Source organism: Gavia stellata, chromosome 1 (genome assembly GCF_030936135.1).
Source record: "Gavia stellata isolate bGavSte3 chromosome 1, bGavSte3.hap2, whole genome shotgun sequence".
In the NCBI taxonomy this organism is placed as follows: Eukaryota; Metazoa; Chordata; class Aves; order Gaviiformes; family Gaviidae; genus Gavia; species Gavia stellata.
The window spans coordinates 86,831,346-86,848,087 of NC_082594.1; positions in this window are offsets into that span (position 1 = coordinate 86,831,346).

The following is a 16,742-nucleotide window of genomic DNA, read 5'->3' on the forward strand; positions in this document are numbered from 1 at the left end:
GTTTTATGAAGTGACTGCTTTGAGCAGGGGAAGCTATCTGTAGCCATGTGTAAGATGATACATATGAAATAAGAGGCAGAGAAGACACCATAACTTTGACTTGCAGAAATGGAGAGATCAGGCCAAACGGTACGCAAGCTCCCGCCTCAGAACTATTAAACTGTGAACCTTAAAGACAGCACTGGAGCATGCAAAGTCACTTTGTTTTAGAAAACGCTTTGCCAATGTTGTGTTCCTAGCCTTCATGCAATGCTCTCTGTGAAGAAGTCGGTCAAGGAGTGAAAAGCTGCCCCAGGTAGGCTGGTCTCTGATGGAAAATGTATGGGAGAACGGTGGCGGACTAAATTGAGGACCTAGAAGTTCAGTTTGCTGTTGTGGTGGAAGGATAATGATCTTTAGGAGGAGGAGATTCTCTCTAAAAAGAGATTTGGGGTTAGGATGGTAGAGATGACTATGGGCGTTTAGAAGGGTTTCAGATTGAGGTTGATGAAGGTTTGGATTTCATCTATGGAAGGAAACAGGACATAGAAGAGGTCTAACTGTGGGGTTTTCTCTTCCTTGTTTCCCCTCGCAATTTTCCCTGTGGGGTTGACAATCTCTGCCTCCTGCTCTCACACTCCCCTTGCACCCACAGTCTCGTGCCCTCCCCATCCCAGCTGTTCCTGCAGCTGCTCACTTTTACCCCCATGACTCTCCATATCATTCCCTGCTCATCTTCCTGCACGTTCTGACCACCGACAGGGGAGGGGGAAAAAAAAAAAGAGTAGGGAAAGGCGTAGGGCAGCAACTGTGTCAGAAGCTGGCCCTGGGGACAAGGGCTGTCTCCTGCTGCAGCGGCTGCACTGCAGAGGAAAGGCGCCCTGCTGCCTGCTGGTGCTGGAGAGGCGGCGGCTGCGAAGCCCTGGCAGTACAGCGCGCTCAGTCGGTCACCTCCCTCGCAGCCCCGCTCCCCGGCCTTGGGCGCCAGCTGCCGCCGGCGTACTCAGCCCGGGCCCTCCTCCCGGGCCGCCCTGAGTAGGGCGGCGCCGCTGATCCCACCACAGATCTCTCCGGCTGGGCGCCTTCCTCTGCCACCCGCGCCTGAGGCTACCCCCCGCGGGGGCACTTTTTCTCACGGGCAGCGCGGGGCCCCCGCGCGTCCCCTCCCGGGGCTGCCCGCCCTCAGCGCCTCGCCGGCGCCGCCGTCCCCGCCTCAGCGCCGCGGCGGTTGGCCGGCGGCGCCTGTGGTCAGCGGCAGGTGGCGCTGCCGTGGCGCGCGCCGCTGTACCCTGGCGGCGGGCGAGGTAACGGTCGCTCGCGGGGCCGCCATTTGGTGGGGGACTGGGCAGCGTCCTGGTGCAGGATAAAGCCGAGGCTGTATTTTCGGCCGGAAAAGCTTTCAGACTGCTGATAGCAAATCAGACTAAACCAGAAAAAAAATCCTCTTCTGACTTTGGAGCAGGAAACTTTGCAAGAAACCCGCACCTGGGCCGCTCTCGCTGCAGGGGCGTGGGGATCAGTGCTGAGTTAGAAGTCTGGCGATTTTCTATACACATCCTACGCACTTTTAGTCTTGTCTATAAACCAAAAGTGAACCACATGTTTTCTTTCCTCTCAACATGCAATGGTGAGTCAAAAGGTGGGGAAAACAAAAGACCTGTGCACAAGTTTGAGGAAATTAAAGTTCAAAGCATGCAGGGTGGAAATGACGATAGCATTAAGAACTGCTCCCCCCCAGCTGACTTCTTGTCATCTTTGGGTATTTCTGCTCATCAAAACTGGTTTCAGTTGGGGATATGCATTGACAACGCTAAGGAAACCCGTTCTTGCACATTGGCCTGGGTACTCGCATAAAAATGGATTCAACAAGGGGATGAACCTGTGGAAGGATCCCTGGCAGAGCCATCCACCTCAATAGGGATTTGATTCAACGGGCGATGCTTAAATGCATACTTTGCTGCAACTGGGCTTGCAAGTGCCTGATGTTGAGTTTTCCAGCTGGCACTAGCTGTGTGCAAAGTGGGACTCAGTATATATTCATACAGTCATTTTGAGACCTCAGGGAGAAGCTGGTCCAAGGGAGGTGAGTCCTGCCACCAATGGTACTGCAGTCGGGATGCCACTGTCCCTGACTGGAGAAACTGGCAAGGAGTTGATGTTACCACCCTGAGGCTTTGCAGCGCGCACCCTGTTGATGTCTGTCTGTCCATCTGTCTCTCTTCTGAGTGGTGGAGTGTGGCCAGGTTGTGCTTGTCAAACAATACTGAGCTTTTATAATAGCATTAGTGATATTTCTACTGGTTTCCCATAGTTTTTCAGCAGACCTGAAACTGGGTAATTGGGTTAGTTTGGGAGAAATGGGAATTCTCTTTTACTGTTTTAGTATTAAAAATCTTTAAAATGTCATCCAGCTGGGTAAGGAGGATGAGACTTTTCACTTTAAGGAATAAACTTGAGGATGAAGTTTTTTTTCTATGCCACAGCTGAAAGTAAATTAGCAGTAAGAAATGTGTCTTTCAGAGCAGCCCAAAGTATCAGGAAGGAGGGAATTTAAATAAGTGTCACATTTTAATTAGCTCTAATTTCTACAGTCTCCTCTGTTTTGTATAAAACTGTCTAGAAAATAGCTGGTTTAAAATGAGTCTTGTGTTTCACTTCTATGCAGTATTCCACATGCTTGAATTATATGCGTAAAAGGACACAACATGAGATGAAAAATGATCGCCAGACTTACCAATATAGACTTCAGCAAAGCCAGATTAATGAATTATGTTTTCAGCTGTATATAAAAAACTCCACATGATAATCTGCATTACTTTTTTGGTGGTTTAGCTTATTCCTGTTGTGACAGTTCAAAAAATACAATATTAACAAAAAAAAGTTAGCTGTTATGGCTACATTTTAAAATTATTAATCTGGTTGCTTAAAAATAGATTTTATAAGACTACTTTAGACTTCTCAGCTGACAGTGTTTATTGTAAGTTACACTATTGACCATGGGGTGTAGAGGTTGTCCACCTTTCTGTAGGCCTAAAGGCTGCCTGGGAATGATGCAAGAATTTAGGATACAATGCAGTATCAGTCCTTACCTTCTCTGACAGAATCAGAAACACTTCATTACCATGGTGGAGATAGTAGTCTTAGACTTCAACAAGTGTATGCAGTTGCAGGATGCTCCTTTCATCCCTTTCAGGTGAACCTGCCTTACAATGCTATGCCATATTCTCAAACTGTGATTTTCAGCTAGGATTTCAGGAGCAGCTGCCACAATAAGGCTGCTTTTTACTTGCAACGTAGCAGAGGCATACATTAACACTGAAGTCCCTTGGTGGCAATAAGAGCATTAACAAATCGACTCAAGTCGTTTCCAGATATTCTTCCACCTTATTTTTAACTTGTTGAAGAATGTTCACGTCTTCTGTTTGAAAATTCTTTTTCTTTCGCTAGAGGGCACTATTAAACAGAAAATACTGTATTTTAGCTCACACATGAGAGAAGAGACATTCCCTCTTCTCAGTTGCAAGAAATCCTGAGAGAAATTCAGCTTTCAGCAACTGATTTTAACTCGACTTTTTTTTTTTTTTTTAACCTATACTGTCACTTTACTACCCTTACTCTTCTCCACTGGGAAAACCCACTGGTATAATGTCAGCCAAATAACAGACCTATTTCACTGTTTCCTGCATTTAAACTATAGCACATCAGCCTGAAAAAAGATAGTGGTGCCAAAAGGCGTAGAGTGGACAGAATACTGGGCAAAGGGAATTTCCTTCACGAATATGGAGATGTCTCATTTTATTTGTGAATGTTATTAATCTCTTGTTTCAGTTCCTATTCTTATCCTTCATTTCAAGATCCCGAGAAAATTAGTAAGAGGCTTTCACAGTTTCATCTTGAAACTTACGCCTTTCCTATGGAAAAAACCAACATTCAACTTATGAAAAATAATAAACACAAGAGATGCCTGTCTAAACAGTTGTGGAATGAAAGCTGCTGAGTACAAGTCTGAAGAAACGTAGAGCTTTGACATATTTACAGCAGACTTCTTTGTCCCACTGGTATTAACTTGCAGTATGAAACACCTTTATTTTGGAAACCATTTTGTGGTCTGATGTAATTGTCTGCTTATAGAATATGGGGAAAATTTCACATGCTACACCGCTTAGACTTTTTCTAAGAAATGTAATTAATGTCTCCTGATACAGTGAGGAAAAGAGGTGATGACCTAAGGCATGTATTGTTGAAAACAAGGATGTGTTTTTTCCAGCACTGTTCATCTGGTGTCTTTCATAACACAGTGTTAATATAACTAAGTCTGTAGAAGACCAGAAGCAAAAGCAACTGCTTCAGGGAATGCAATAATGAAACCATTTTACCAGTTTTGCTCCAAACACAGTAAGATTATAATAGATGGCTGATAGCCAACACTCAGCGTGTCAAAGAAACCAAATAGACGAAGAAAATACATAGATTGAGAACAATGTTTATGAATGCTGATGCTGATTTCAACAGATTGAGGCTGAAGAAGGCCTGGATCAAAGGACTATGGAGAACTGCACTGACCTATGCTTTGAAAATCATCTTGCAAAACACTTTCAACCAAATATATTTTTGAGTAGTCTGGCTTTCAGTAAAAAGATGAAACAAATCACTTTGCATATATTTTGGTAGTTTAAAAATATATGCTACATATGCTACAAATTTTTGGAAGTGACTATGCACAAGAACTGATTTTCTTGGAAAGCAGTATGGGTTAATTATTTGCCATCTTGGAGTGCCAAGATGAGGTTTGTGATTCCTGCTTCAGACACAGGACTAGGTAGTTTCTATGGCCTTTTCCTTTCCAGTTCCCTTGCCAGGCCCTATAGAGTAGCAGTCCCCAACATCTGACTTGTGAAGGATGTGTGTTAGCTTCAAAACTTGTGAAACAGCTCAAACCCACAGCAAATTGAAATACTAAAACTGAGGCTGAGGAGGAGAGGGCAGCCAGATGTTCCTGCATTATGTTCCTTACTCCATGTTGTGGCCTGCACAGCTGCCAGTGCAGAGGACAGTCTGTGCAAACTCTACTCAGTTCTACACTGCAAAGCATGGTGAGAGCCTGCTCGGAGGGCCCCCTCAGAGTACTACATAGTGGAAGCCTATGGGCAGAGAAGGGTGGTTTTTTTCTCTTGGCACAGTTATGTACCATGCTATAAGAGGACATTGAAAACCCCCAGCTAGTATTTGCAGGGCCATTTATTGAAAATGGGTGTCTGGACCCTTTAGCTTCTTGTTGGATCTCAGCTGGATGATTTGTTTGAACTTCCTGTTCTTTTTCTCTTAATGGTGTCTGTGACTCTAAGGCTCAGAGAATGGAAGTAAAAAATTGTTTGAGAGGAAAAAAATAAGAGTGAAAGATCAGACAGTTCATAGGACCCTTTTTAAGTGGGCTACCAGATTACAGAAGTATCATAAATGCATGGTATATTACATGGTCTCTTTCTCACTTTATGTACAAGGTTATTTGTGTTATTTGTACACAGTTGGACTTGATGATCTTAAAGGTCATTTGCAACCTAAATGATTCTATTATTCTATGAATCTATCATAAACTGCAGTGCTTGGTTCTCTCTGTATATGAACACCCATAAGAATGCTCTTGCCTGACCTGTGCATTTTCTGCACACTCCTTTTGCTCAATTTAGTGGGTGAAGTTTGGGCAGTGTCCCACTGAATAATACATGTGTCTTTTAATAGCATTCATGTGCTTCTTTGTGTAGGCGCTGCCAGAAGCCAGCCAGAGCTGATGCTAGGCCTGCACATTTGTGACACTGAGTAGAGACAAGTATGTGGGACTTGACTGCATGTGGGGCTTTGTCAAACTCTTTTTGTGAAGAGCAAATGACACAGCCATCTAAGGAGTCAGCAATTAGAGAGAAAGGCCCTTCTGTGCCTTCTTTTAGCTAAGCAGCTAATATGTGTGTATATCAAAAGCTGCTGAAATAGTAACAGAAGGTGGCACTGAGAAAAACTGAGGGTAATGCGAGACCATCAGCCTGTTTAGTTTCTACCTATTTTACAGGCACAGGAGTTAATTTTCGTAGTTGGCACCTGTTGCATCTGTTTTCTTTCCAGATTCCTCACTTTTTTTTTCTTTCTCTTGGGTCATAATTTATTTGTTAAAAGAGAAGAGTGGAGAAGTTTATGTTTTCTTCACTGAAATACCACTGGCTTGTAATGACGTTAGCTGCAGACAGATGTTAACCTTTGGCTAACAGCCACATATTTTCAAAAAGGCATGCCCTCCTGCACTCTCAAACCAGTACCTGCTCATTCAACTGTGCGGTAGACCCCATCCCTCACTTGTGCTTGTATATGAGATGAGAAGGAGAGGGATCATCCTTTATGACAAGTTTAGCTGCAGGATGAGGGGCAGAGAGGCGAAAAACTTAGGTGCCAGTTATATATAACTGGATGCATGCCACTGCAGTCTCTGCAGCACAGGCCACATGCCAGATCTCTTTCTTAGCCTGGTAAGGCAGTTGATAAAATCAAGTTAACCACTGTATGATTCTAAACTTTTCTTCTTGCTGGCTCCCTTTTATCTAATTTTCTTTCTTCCAGAAGATGCTGCTACAGCTACTTATGGCATTGCTGACTGTGAAAGTGACAGAAATAGTGGGTTTTTTCTTACTTGGAGTCATATGACAGGGAAGAATATCTGCCTAGGACTTTTTGCCCTAATAGAAATCCTATACAGTTACTGTAAGTTGTGTGCTCCCACTTGTATTTCCTGACTGGTTTTTAACCAGGCTCTGTCCTGATCTAAATGGCTGGTAGAGCAGGTGATACACCCATGTGGTTATGCAGCACAACAGCCAGTGCTAGCAAAGGAACTAAAATTCTCCTAGCCTTTTGGTAATACCATGTCTGGTGTAACTGGAGGAGTTGACGAGTTCTCCAGAACTTTGAGGTGGATTTGCTTAAAACTTTTCCTTCTGGAGAACTCTAAAAGAAGACCACAAGATTTTAAATTGAAGAGATGTCAGGTTTTATGAGAATATAAGTTAGAATAATTAGCAGTTTGTTTCCTTAAATAATGAAGGCTGAAGGTGACTAGAGATGGAATAAAGGTCCATAATTAAATCTCCTTCTGCCACTGTTTCATTGCAGTTGGATTCTTGCTTCCTTCTAGTTTCAGGCATCTCAGTAGCTTCCTGGGTTGAGGCAAATTCTGCGAAGTCCTCCCCGAACCATGGAAAGTTTCATTTCCATTACTTCAGAGGCTGGAGCGTCAGCTCCCTACTTTTCCCAATAGTCTCTTTGCTTGGGCTGCAGGCACTCATTTCTTTTCTGAGTCCCTTCTGTTCTTGTAGCACCTTGCAGATTCTGGAACTTTCTCTCACTTGCAGTTTGGTGACAAGGTAATAGCACAGACAAAGTAGTAAGTGGAGATACTTTAAAGCTGATTGATCCTGGATCAAAATTGTCTAAATTCTACAAGAACACCCACTCTGAAATGAAATGAGGTCATTCTTGACTTGTGATAGCTCCCATGGCTACATTAAATCTTCTTCATTCTACACAGAAACACTCAGCATTCTTTCAGGCCACGATCCCAAAATCAGTGGTAGATGGCTCCCCTAAGCCCCACCGCAAGATTTTTTTTAACCTTAGTCTTTCTGAGTAGGACTATTTTATGAGTCGCTTTTATGATTCTTCTATTCCCATTTCCTCTCCGTTTGAAACTTCTCCTGATGCTTTCCTTAAGCTAGAGGAAGTTGTCAGTCATTTTTCCATTGTCCTCTGTGGTTATAGTTATTCCTCCTGCGTAGTTCAATGCTTGCTATCAAACATTAACTAACAGAGTGACATTTTTAGTAGTTGCATGTGGCCCACCTACTGCTGTTTTGAGTCCCTAAATCTGTTGCTGAGTGTGTAGAAAAGCCTTGGTATTGATTGCAACGATACTGAGAAGGAACTTACTGCTGATGGGAACATTTGCAATGGGGCTTTGTTTTAATGGCTTTTTCCAGAGAAGAAAATAGTAAAACCAAAATTCTTTACAGAAAGGGTATGCATTTCGAATATGTAATTGTAAACACAATTGAATATAATTTATTCTTTGGTCTTGATATTCTGGACACAGAAATTTTCAAATGTGTTTCTAGGGCAGTGAATTCAATCTTGTATCTTGTCCTTTGGAGGAGTAGTTTGCATTGCCAAATATAGTTTCTGAATTCTCCCAAATTAAAATTTCTATTCTAGAAAGGGAATATTGAGGTTGAATTTGAGCAGTAGAAAACCAGAATGGAAACTTACCAGCTGATCAGCAATTGCCTGACTGGACTTGCAGGTGAATTCTTTATGCATCACCTCAACATTTTTGTAGCAGGATAGACAAGATTGCTTCTTATTTTCCCATTCCTTATAGAGAAGAGATGGTTGACCTATCTAAAAGCTATCCTGGAGTTGAGGTACACTTGGGGATCTTGTTGGCTTTGTAAAGGGTGGTAGCCCACTCTTGGAGGGAATCATCATGTCAACTTGGAGGTTTAAGAGCAAGTTTTAATTTGAATAACAGTCATTTTAAAAAAAATGCCCAGATGAAAACTTATTATAAAAGCAGACCATGATATGGGCTTCTGTATTTAATTCAAAAAACAAAAGTGACCCACATTTTCTTTCACATTTCTTAAGGGAACTTTCATTCTAAAAATAATCTCCAAGTTGAATTTGCTTAAGGACAAATGTGATGATGAATGTTTCAGCATTACCTGAATGTTGATCTTTAACTGAACAGTAGAGAGAATAATGGTTTAGAAATTGTTTCAAATATAACAAAACATAATGTTTGGATAGCTGTATCCTCTCATTGCTTTATTTAAAATTAGCAATGATCACTCTGAAATAGAGAAACCTTTTGAAGGAATTTATATTTTTTTGTTTTGTTTACAGAGTACACTTGCCAGCCTTCCTTTAGCTACATCTCTGTCTTTTTTTCAAAACAGCTTATGATATTAAATCAGAAAACAAACAGAATAGTTTTTATGTAGCAAGGCTATTTAATTTATTTTGCATTTTATTTTTCACTTGCTTGCATGTTGAAAATGCGAAAGTGTTCAGTTTCATAAAATGGTTCAAGGTTCCAGTCAAATACAAGAATCTTAAATTATGTTCCTAAATACAGATTGAGAAAAAAAGGTAGTCTGACTGTCCAAGGTGATGAGCACCTGCTATTGCCACAGATTTTGTCATCCATATGGTTTAAGACCCATGAAGGAGTAGCTGGAGTAGCAGTTATGGATTGGCCTTGTGGAGAGCCCTGGGTCTTTGTCCTCACTTCTCAGGTAGAACCCATTAGCAATCTCCAACTAAAACTCTTGGTGCCAGGGTTGTGGCTCTCTTTTACCAGTATGTAAAGCTCATAAATTGGGTGAAGCTTGGGTTTCGATGAACTTCTTAAACCTGTGGTTTCAGAAGTGCTATTTGAGGATTTTTAGAAACCATTTTAGAGTTGTGGGCTTTGATCTTATCACTGTGCCATAACCCACTCAATTCATGTTGTTAAGACAGACACTGCTGTCAGAAATCTTGCGACTCAAATTTAGAGTTTGATCGCAACTAGAGCTTATGTTTGGCTACTAAGTAATACATTGAACCCATCTCTCATTTGAGATGGAGGTTTTGATCAGCTGCTTTCATTCTGTTCCTTTCTACATATACCCTTACATATACTGAAGCTAAACCTGGTAATTATCTCTCTTGGCTGATTATTTTGGGGGCGATGATGCGAGAGTCATAAGCATTCATTTCTGTAGTGTTATCCCACTCCACCTCCTCACCATGTGTTGAATCGCTATGGTATTTTTGTTCGTCTCTTGTCTAGTCCTCTCCAGCCTTCTCTTTTCTCACCATGGACTTACAAGCTTATAAGAACTGAATCTTTGTTATTTTCTCCTTTCTCTTTTTTTCTTCTCCCTTCTAACTGAATGTGTGTGAGTGAAATGAGGGAGGAAGAACATTGGGCTGCTTGCTTTGCGTTGGAGTTTACTATGACTCATAACAACAGCTTGGTGCTCTGGAAAACTTTTCTGGTGGGAGAATCAACAGCATGGATGCAGCAAAAGAAACAGCAGAATGTACTGTACTTGCAGTTCTCTGACTCAAGGACATAACTGTGGATGATGGGAATATGTTTCGATAGAGGTTCGCACTTACTCATGCTATGGATATATAAAATTTCTGCTAAGGAAGCAAATCTGGTTCCTCAAAGTTTTCCCTGCTTGCATTGAAACTGGACTTACTGGAAGGGATTTTGGTGGTAGCTGACTTTTCATAGAGCTGCCTAAAATAGGCTTGGTGTGAGAAGTAAGTCTAGAACGATTATTTTTACATTGGCAGTACATAGAAGCTTAACATGAGATGACGTATTCATCATACTGCTCTCCAGTTTTTTGCCTGGAATTACCCAGATTCAGACAGTTTAAGAACTATTTAATTCTTATGCCTGGAATTACCTTGTTCCCAAACTGCTCACAATTTCTTACAGTTATATCAGAGACAAATATTTGTCCTCCATTGGTACAGAACTGAGCACATATTAGGATCTTAAAGGACTGGTCATATGCTACATGAAGACTATGCTGTCTTGATTTCTAGTTGAACGGTCAACTATAAAACACTCTATCCCATATTAAGTGACTGAAACAAACAGTAAGAGACAGTACTCAGCTCTGCGGCTGAAAGTCTATTTATCATGGTAATAAATGAGACTCCAGATAATTTTCTTGATCTAAAGTGCTATTGGACAATAATTTCCTGACTTGTCTGTGTTCAAAGAACTTAATGCTGTCATATGCAGCTTCCAAACTTGGTTCTAGTTTCAACACTCGGTGCAGAACAGGAGGAGAACAACAAATATTAAGACACGATATTAGGGTATTAGGGTAAGGTGGGTAATACAGTACATGTGAATTGAGACAGGAAGAAAAGATCAAGATAAAGTAGGACACAGACCAGTGGTTCCAATTGCACATCATAACCTGCAGTTTCCTATGTAAAATTTTAAAAATTGTTTGAACAAAAATTGACCACACATAGAAAAAATGCTCACTAGACAAACAGTTTCAATGTTCAGGTCTGCTGGATGGTCAGTATTTGCCAGTTCTACAAGCCATGCCATTTTACTGGCAGTAATTGTAAAAGAGAGTAATGATGTTGGTTGCTAGTCAATCTCAGCTGTCCAAATCTACCAGTGAACAGACTAGACAATAAAGCAAGGAGACTGGGGCTACACTTGTCATTATAAAGATTCTTTCAAATTGATGGCTGTGCAACCACCCTGCCTTCATACAGAAAATATTAATCAAGAATCCCAAGGAGCTGTTACTTTTATAGCAAAATAACGGTTGTGCTTTGTGGAACTGCAAAATTCCACGATTTCCACAGAGCATGTGAGAAATGACTGCCTGGCATATCACAATAGTCATGATACTTATGGATGCAAGATATTCATGATACTTACGGATGCAAAAGGAAAATAATTGCACAAACTTGACTGCTGAAAGAATATATAAGATGACAAGTGATTTGTATCAGTACCAGCAGAATTGTGGATACCTGGCATTGCCAATTACAAGCAAGAAGCTGGCTGGTGTATTGGCCCAGAACATACTGTATTAGAATCTGCTAAAGAGAGCTAGAACTAGAAATGTCATTGACTGATTAAAACTCTATGGGCTGTTTATGTTTCATAGTTAGGTGTCACTTTAGAAAAAAAGTAAAATAGACCAAGAGCTGAGATAAGTGTAGTATCAAGTTCTGAGTCTAAAGGCAATTATACTAATGCCAAGAGTCACACCTGAGTGTGACTGATCTGAACTGCTTACAGCAGCCAGGCAGAATCAGGGTGCATGTGAGGTTACTGACTGTGCTGAACCCGTTCTCAGATGTTTCAGTGTTGGCTAAATATTAAACAGCAGAAAACAAACGTGAAAACATGACCTCTGTCAAGACAGTTCACCTTCTGTGAACAGAAGACATCACATAGCTTCTTGACTCAGAAGAAAGATTGGTCTGGGGATAAATTTTTGCATTGTGGTAAAATGCTCGTTCTGCCACAGACCTCAAGTGTGACTTTAGATTCACAGATTTTTAAGGGCAGAAGGGAACATATACCTTGGCCTCCTCTATGATCCAGGATGCAAAACCTCACTCAAATCCTGCATCAAGCCTGTAATTTTTTTTTCCCATGACATATTGTGTAGAAAAATATCTTGTCTTTATTTACATAGAGTGGATAGTAGCATGCATTTCTAGCAAGCTCTCCTCAGAAGTTATTTGCCCTTACTGTTGCAATGGTATGCCTTGTTTCTAGTCCAGATTTCTCTCTGATATTCATTATGCTGAGATTTCTATCAGAAGTGTCTTCCTGATGGTGGTGCTTCTCTAGTCTGATCAAGGGGGCTAGTTAAATGTTCTCTTGGGTAGATTAAGTCGCTTTGTCATAGTTGCATGTTTTCTGAACTTGTGTCTTTCTTGCAGTTTTTCCTAAGTCACTTCCAAATCTTCACTTGCAGTGTGGACACCTACATTTGTCACAGCATTGCATTTGGAGCTCCAGTTCAGTCAGTGATCTACCATAATCCCCAGCATCCTTCTAAATTTGAGATTAGAGTCCTCCATCTATTATGTGCTTTGGCATATGTTCTTTTTAACTAGATTTGTATTCGGTTGTATTAATATTGATGTTACTTAAATGAACTTGTTTCACCAAAGCCATTCAGATCAATCTGATCTGTCGCCACAATTCATTTGCACTCTGTTGCCGTTTTGTCATCTGCAAGAGTTGGACCTTTTCTTCTGGGTTATTCATAAAGACATTGGTTTGCACGAGGACTCATGGTCAGTTCAGAAGTAATTCCTGCCAGTCTTGGCAAAAGGATTCTCACAGCACAGTGGTCTGACGTTTATAGTTATTGTTGAGACCCATCCATCAACCAATCCTCACTCTGTTTAGTACAGTTATGCATTGTGCTATTATTCCTTTATCATGTGACACAACTAAATAGTTTATCACAATGTTTCTAAGAAGTTTTATTAACATACTTACCGTTAACTGAAACACAAATTAACCAAATAGATAGTCCCATCAAAATTTAAGACCTGTTTTCCATGAAACAGTGATTATCATTATGTTGTGGCTGTATTCTCAGTCAGTCTCTTTACTGCTTTGCCTGTAATGATAATGCACTAACTGACATAGAGTTACCCAGGTCATTGTCTTTATCATTTTTATATTGCTAGACCACCTGTAGCTTTTTTCCCAATAATTTGAATAATCTCGAAGAATGACTATTTTTATTAGAAGTTATTTTAGTGTGATATTTAAAGAAGAATAAAAGATCCCAGTTGTGCCAGGCAGTGAAGAAACATGAAGTAGCACAGATCCCTTGTCCTAAATGGTTTACCTTCTAAGTGGAAGAAAAGGGTAGTGCACAGAGTGAAGAATGGAATGGAAATTACCATGTTATTTCCATAGGCAAGGTAAAGGTATTACCTTTTATCACATCAACTAACATGCATGGAAAAACTGGTTGCTCCAGCTCTGAAACAGAAACAACAAACTTTAAAATGAAGTAGAAAGTCAGAGAAAATGGTTTGCATTTTAGTTAATATGTATCTGTTAAAACAGATAAGAGAACTGGTACTTGATAACTGGAAAAGACAGAATATTGACAGGGACTGGAAGAGGGGAAGAGGTGATTAAACAGTTGGTTTCTGTAGAAAACAGAGATATATACATGGCTTTTTTGTGCCTGGGTGGAGACAGGCAGCAAGGTGCAAGGAGGGTGCTGACTTCAAATGGGACAGCCTGAGGACAGCAAGACCCACTGCCAGGGAGAACAGCAGTTGGCACTGACTTCATTGGCCAGTGATAACATGTTTCAAGTGTGGGAAAAATTTTTGCTAATGTCTTCAAAAGCCTTTTGCCAAAACAAAAAAGTGTATTCTAATGGTTGTTCAGGACGCTGCAGGAAAGGCTGCTATTCTTGGAAAGGTCATGGCAGTTGCGGGAGAATCCAGATTACTGGAAAAGCAAACATCACACATGTTTTAAAAAAAGGCAAGGAAGAAGAATCAGGTCAGCCTTGCCTCAGCCCCTGGGAGTGTTATGGAGAAAGGACAGAAAGGTGACTGGGAGCAGCCAAGATGGACTTACAAAGAGCAAATCACATCTGACCAACTTGATTGCTTTCTATGATGAAGTAACTGTCCCTACAGTGTAGGGGAGGGCAGTGGATTTTGTAAACTTTGGGTTTTAATAAGACCTTTGACACAGTCTCTTTATCACCAGATTAGTGAGATATGGGCTGGATAAGTGGGTAGAAATTCACTGGACTGCTGGGCTCAAAGAGTCCTGTTTAATGAGGCAAAGTCCACCTGGTGGACACTAACTGGTAGTTCCCCTCAAGGATCTGCTACTGAGACCCACCCTGTTTAATATCTCCATTGACGACCTGGATGACAGGGCAGAAGCACTCTCAGCAGTTTGCTAGTGACACCAATTTGGGGGTAGTGGCAAATACGCTGAGGGCAGGGCTGCTATTCAGAGGGACCAGGATGGGCTAGAGAAATAGAGTGATAGGAATTTTATGAAGGTCAAGAAAAAGAAATGCAGAGTCTTGTATCTTAAAAGGAATAACCCCATATAGTGATAAAGGCTGGAGGACAGCTCTGTCATAGTCCAAGTAGCCAAGAAGTTGAACATGAGACAGCAGTGTGCCCTTGCAACAAAGAAGGGCAATAGCATCCTGGGCTGTATTGGTACAGGGCTGTATCAGTCCTGGGCTGTATTAGTTCCCCAGTACATGAGAGGCATGCACATACTGGAGCAAGTCCAGCAAAAGGCCACAAAGATGGGTAAAGAATTGGAGCATCTCTCGTATGAGGAGAGGCTGAGAGAGCTGGGCCTGTTCAACCTGGTGAAGAGAAGGCTCAGGATGAACATCTAAATACCTGATGGGGTTGAGTATAGAAGGTGGAGCCAGACTCTTCCCAATAGAGTGAGAGGCAATGAGCACAAATTGAAATATACGGAATTGCATGTAAACATAAGAAAAAATCTTTTTCCTGTGAGGGTGGTCAAACACTGGCATAGGTTGTCCAGAGAGGTTGTAGAGTCTCCATTCTTGAAGGTACTCAAAACCTGACTGGACATGGCCCTGAACAACCTGCTGTAGCTGACCCTGCTTTGAGCAGAGTGTTGGGCTGAATGCTTTCCAGAGGTGACCTCCAGCCTCAGCTGGTCTGTGATTCTGTGAACTCTGGAATCCAAAGACGTGGTCTGTATCGGTTCCCTCTTAGTTTGTGGCTTGTTCTGTTGGAGAATCTTCTCTGAATGTCCCAGCCATTTTTCCTCAAAATTTTTAACTGTCATATATCTAATCTCACTGACTTTAAAAATGTTAATTATTTTACTTGCTGTCTGGTATCTTCAGTAACTTGGAACAGTTAGGAGATGCTTGCATCAATGCAAAATCAGAAAACAGCACCCTGCTTCTTCCCAAGAAGAAAACACTTCTTTTTGAATTAAATAATGCTGTTTTTTTATAAAGGCCAGTCAGCTAGAGACTTATGCAGATTATCATCTAAGTCTGTCCTTTCCCAAAAGTGGAGGTACAAACCTCTGTAATATATTTCTCTATCTGCAAAACTTGTTGGCATGTACCAACTCTGAAAGACTGTGCAGGATGAGAGTTCATGTTGTTATGTTGGTGTTTGAAGATAGTTGGACACTAAGAAGACTGGGAATGTAAAGCAGAAAAAGGCAAGACAAAATGATACTACCCTTCCAGGTGACTGTTTCCCTAATTGTCAGTTTTTGAATGCTTCCTGTGTAGGCTTGATCACATCCTGCCTTGGATCGTCAGCTGTATGGTTTGATAAGATTTCGAAGTTTGTTGGCCTGGAATTGGTCTAATGGATTTATGTATTCGTATGCAAAATAAAGTATAAAATAAACTAATCACTGAAGGTTGGAACAATTACTGTAGGCTGCTAACCATATGTGAGAGCAAAGTGCGTGACTTTCATATGATTAGAATGAATCAGAGGAAGCCCACTCTGTGTATTGCAGTGACACTCCTATTAAATGAATTTGTAAAAGCTGAGTGTTTGGAGTGCTTTAGATGGTATTAACCATAGATCTTTTAGAATGAAGGTTGTTTCTGTTTACAGTACCTTGATTAATGTGTGGTGTGTGGTCTGTCCCTTCAGATTCTTAGTGATTGCTGCATTTGAATGAGGCTGTAAAGGAAAAAAAAGATAGAGATGCTTTTCAAGTATATGGACGTCAAATGGAGCCGAAGTCACTGAACACGGCATTTCGTTATATCCACTGGCTTGCAACATAGGAATCTAAATATAGAAATAATTAAAGGCTTGCTTGTAATTTCACTAAAATAAGTGTCAATGTTCCTGTAGTGTCTGATGGGATTAAGATCAGACCCTTATTGTCCTCAGTTATTGTTAAACAATACAGAAAAGTATTGCTAAGTAATTAGGAGATTTGGGTTTTTGCCATTTTTAATCCTGTGAAATTTTTGGCTATTATTATATGTGGTATTTTTTTAACTCTTGATGTATGTTATTATGTAAGCCCCATATCTCATCATGCAGCAAACATCTGCAAGAGTTTGGAGGTCAAAGTGTTGTGAAAATACCCTGGGTCTAGAAACTAATAAATATACTCAATTTTATTGGATTTGCAAGTATTA